Genomic DNA, 4,860 nt, shown 5'->3' with positions numbered 1-4,860 from the left:
TTTATTTTCTCAACACCAATTATTTAATGGATTGTCTTTATTCCATTTTACCCTCTTGCCTAATTTTTCATATATTATTTGACCATAATGAGTTTATTTCTGAGCTGTCTATTCTGTTCCATTGATCCATATATCTGTTTTCATGCTGTTTTAATTACTATGGTCTTGTAGTATAATTTGATATCAGGTAGCATGATACACCAGACTTTGTTCTTCTTTTTCAAGATTTCTGTAACTAATAGCTTCAGGGCCTTTATGGTTCCATATAAAGTTTTGGAATATTTTTTCTACTTTGGTGAAATATGCCATTGGATCTGAACAGGAATTCCATTGAATCTATAAATTGCTTTGGGTAATATGGACAACTTAATGATGTTAATTCTTTCTATCCATGAACACAGTATGTGCTCCCACTTATTTGTTTCTTCTTCAGTTTTTTTCTTCTTTGTCCTATAAGTTTCTAAAGTCTTTTATATCCTTGGTTAAGTTTATTCTGAGATACTTTTTCCAGTATCATTTACTTTCCTCAGAATCTAGAAATGATTATCTGTAGCAAGACAGGGCTCAGTACTATTTAAGGGTCATTTTAAGTTCTTTAAACTGGCTCATCATTTATAAATGTGAATTCACATTTCAGTAAAAATGGAAACTAGAATTTGACATTAGCAAATTTACTCAATATTGATGTTAACTAGAAAATCTTATATGAAACGTGTGGACTTAATATACCAGAATTTGGCCTTTATAAACTAGCTTACACATTAACAGTAACTTTATCGGTCTTAACCTATTTAGTGTTGCACCAGAGTCCCTCCCACAGCTTTTACTATGTAAATGGATTCCTCCTCTTAGGACAAAATGAAAAAGTTCCCACCCAGAAAAAAAGCCCTAACAGATTTATTCAATTCTGAATCATCAGCAAATATAACAGCAGAAGGGCTACTCTTAAGTCTTTAACCTAAATAATATAAAATAAAGTTACAGTGTTGACCAAAAGAACTTCCACACAGGTTTCTCATTAAACTTTGTTTTAATGGGTCTCAAAATTCTGTAACAAATTTTGGTCAAGTTGTTTCCATTAAAAGCACTTATTTTAAAAACTAATAACTTAAAAACTGCTACACACACACACACACACACACACACACACACACACACACACACACACACACCAAATGGTCTACAAAACAATCTCCTTTCCTTCTGAAGATTTTACGGTGCGTTGTAATCATTAACCAGTCCTTTACTGTTAAACTTAAGTGGCCAATTGAGACAAAGAGTTCTGAGGCCACTCTTCCACCACTGATTAAGACTGGGGTGGCAGGTGTTGGGGATAATATTCATTTAGCCTTCTGAGTTTTCTGGACAGACATGGTGACTTTGGCAGCTCCAACTGCCTTCTTGTCCACTGCTTTGATGACACCAAAGGCAACTGTCTGTCTCATGTCACAAACAGCAAAGCAGCCCAGAGGAGGATAGTCAGAGAAGCTCTCAACACACACGGGCTTGCCAGGAACCATGTCAACAATGGCAGCATCACCACATTTCAAAAACATTGGGCCATCTTTCAGATTTTTCACAGAGTGACAATAAATCTTATCCTTCAGCTCAACAAATTTGAAAGCAATATGAGCTGGCTGACAGTCCAGAACAGGTCATATCCAGCACTAATTTTGCCTGGATGATTGAGGATAATCAGCTGAGCTGTGAAGCCAGCAGCTTCCATTGGTGGGTTACTGTTGCTATCACCAGCCACATAACCTCGATGAACATCTTTGACAGACATGTTCTTGACATTGAAGCCCGCATTGTCCCTAGGAAGAGCTTTATTCAGAGCTTCATGGTGCATTTCAACAGACTTTACTTCAGTTGTAATGTTGACTAGAGCAAAAGTGACCACCATGCCAGGTTTGAGAACACCAATCTCCACTCAGCCCACAGGGACTTTACCAGTGCTACCAATTTTGCAGACATCCCAGGGAAGGCAGATACAGGGGCTTGTCATTTGAATGAGTTGGTGGCAGGATGCAATCCAGAGCTTCAAGCAGTGTGGCTCCACTGGCACTATCATCTTTACAAGTGGCTTTCCATCCCTTTTTAAAAAATATATTTGTTTTTATTAATTTTCAATATTTTTATTTTATTGATTATGCCATTACATTTGTTCTATTCCCCCCTTCATTCCCCTCCACCCTGCACACCCCTCCCCCACCATTCCCCCCCCTTTAGTTCATGAACACGTGTCTCAAGTTCTTTAGATTCTATATTTCCCACACTATTCTTACCCTCCCACTATCTATTTCCTATCTACAGTCTATGCTATTTATTTTATGTACCTTCTCCCCCCTTCTGCTTCTCTCACTCCCCTGTTGCTAACTCTCCATGTGATCTTCATTTCTATGGTTATGCTCCTGATCTAGCTGTCCTCTTAGTTTGCTTTTCTTTTAGGTGTGGTTGTTAATAACTGTGAGTTTACTGTCCTTTCACTGTTCATATTTTTTATCTTTTTTTCTTAGGTAAGTCCCTTTAACATTTCATATAATAAGGGGTTGGTGATGATGAATTCCTTGAATTTGATCTTATCTCAGAAGCACTTTATCTGCCCTTCCATTCTAAATGAAAACTTTGCTGAATAGAGCAATCTTGGTTGTAGGTCTTTGGATTTCATGACTTGGAACAGTTCTTTCCAGCCCCTTCTTGCCTGTAAGGTCTCTTTTGAGAAATCCTCTGACAGTCTGATGGGAAGTCCTTTGTAGGTGACTGTCCCCTTATCTCTTGTTGCTTCTAGTATTCCCTCCTTCATTTTAATCTTGGCTAATGTAATGATGATGTGCCTTGGTGTGTTCCTTCTTGGGTCCAACTTCTTTGGTACTCTCTGAGCTTCCTGGATTTCCTGGAAGTCTATTTCCTTTGCCAGATTGGGGAAATTCTCCTTTATTATTTGTTCAAATAAGTTTTCCACTCATGGCTGTTGCTCTTCCCTTTCTGGTACCCCTATAATTTGGATGTTGGAATGTTTAAAGATGTCGTGGAGGTTCCTTAGCCTCTCCTCATTTTTTTTGAATTCTTGTTTCTTCATATTTTTCTGTTTGGTCATTTTTTCCTTCCTTCTGGTCCGCTCCCTGATTTGATTCCCAGTTTCCTTTCCATCACTATGGGTTTCCTGTACATTTTTCCTCATTTCAATTAGTTTAGCCTTCATATGTTCCTCTAAAATCAACCAGTTCTGTGAGCATCCTGATCACCAGTGTTTTGAATTGTGCCTCTGATAGGTTGGCAATTTCTTGATCATTTAGTTTTATCGGCTCTGGGTCTCTGAGTTCTTCTTGAGCCATGTTTTGATCTGTTCTCGCCTGTTACGTTTGAGGAGAGGTGCCTTAGGTGTTTACCAGGGCGGGGCCACCCAGGTCGCTGGTTTGTGATGCTGTATGTGTAGGCGGGGTCAGAGAGGGAGCAATGGCGGTCCTCTTCACTCCCTCCCACCCAGTCCGCCTCACCGCTTACCCCCCACCCCCGCCGCCTGTTTATCTGTGTGCAAATGTGGGAGCCTGCTACCCTACGCCGGGGCCTTCACGGTCTATCTCAATGCTCGTCTCTTCTCTGGTTTATCTGAGCACAAATGCGCCACCACAGTCAGCCAGCTGCCCTGCGCCTTCCCTGGGTCTGCCTGTTGCTACCCCGCACCTGGGATCCACGCCCTTTGCTATCTGCGCGCTGCCCGGGTCGGGGGATCTTTTTTGCCTGACCTGCTCCGCTGCTCTCACTGATTTAGCTGAGTGGTTTGTTGTTTTCGGACTCCGTATTGTTCGATTTTTCTGTGGCTTGGCTGCGTTTATTGTTGTTAAAACTTTGTTGTTTTTAGATTCAGTTGTGCGAGGAGGCAAAGTGTTTCCACCAACGCCTCCATCTTGGGGGAAGTCCTGCTTTGCATCTCTTGAACCAAGGCACGTTAGCACTTGGCTCCAGCATGCCGTCGCCATTAGAACCAGAAATTGGCACAAATGCTACTGTGTCAGGGTTGTAGCCAGTTTTCTTAATGTAGGTGCTGACTTCTTTAACAATTTCCTCACATCTCTTCTGGCTGTAGGGAAGCTCAGGGAAGTCCATTTTGTTAACACCAACAATCAGCTGTTTCATATCCAGTGTGTAAGCTAGAAGGGCATGCATGTTCACAAGTCTGCCAGTTCTTGAAGATACCTGCTTCAAGCTCACCAACACCAGCAGCAAAAATCAGGGCAGCACAGTCAGTCTAAGATGTCCCTGTAATCATGTTCTTGACAAAGTCTCTGTGTCCTGAGGAATCAATGATGGTCAAATAATACTTTTTGGTTTTGAATTTCTACAGGGGGATATCAATGGTGATACCACGCTCCTGTTCAGCTTTCAGTTTATCCAAGACCCAGGCATACTTGAAGGAGCCCTTCCCCATCACAGTAGCCTCCTCCTCAAAATTTCCAATGATTCTTTTGTTTATCCCATCACATTTGTAGATCAGATGGTCAGCAGTGGGAGACTTGCTGGAATCTGTGTCCAATAACTACAATGTTGATGTCAGTCTTTTCCTTCCCCATTTTGGCTTTGGTTTAGTGGTGATTTTCTCGACACTTGTGTTCTGGCAGCAAACCCATTGCAAAAAAGCTGTTCTAAGATATTTTTAATACAACAGTAAATGGGATTGTTTTCTTAGTTTTCCTTTCTGGTAGTTCATTATTGGCATACAAAAAAGACACTGACTTCTGGATATACATTTTGTATCCTGCTGCTTTACTGAATTCATTTATCAGTTGTAGTAGGGGTTTTTTTGTGAAATCTTTAGGGTTCTCTGTATGCAGTATTATGTCATTTGACAATAACACTTTT

General features: G+C 40.7%; 1 pseudogene; it reads right to left on the bottom strand.

The window, feature by feature from the left end:
• Window positions 1–1,230: 1,230 nt before the first annotated feature.
• LOC119037406 (elongation factor 1-alpha 1-like) lies at window positions 1,231–4,571 on the bottom strand (annotated as a pseudogene).
• Between the last annotated feature and the right edge of the window lie 289 nt (window positions 4,572–4,860).

The sequence above is a fragment of the Artibeus jamaicensis genome, unplaced genomic scaffold (assembly GCF_021234435.1).
Source record: "Artibeus jamaicensis isolate MK-2021 breed Jamaican fruit bat unplaced genomic scaffold, CSHL_Jam_final contig_793, whole genome shotgun sequence".
Taxonomy (NCBI): Eukaryota; Metazoa; Chordata; class Mammalia; order Chiroptera; family Phyllostomidae; genus Artibeus; species Artibeus jamaicensis.
Note: the sequence above shows the minus strand (reverse complement) of the source record. Positions and strands in the feature narration are given on the sequence as shown.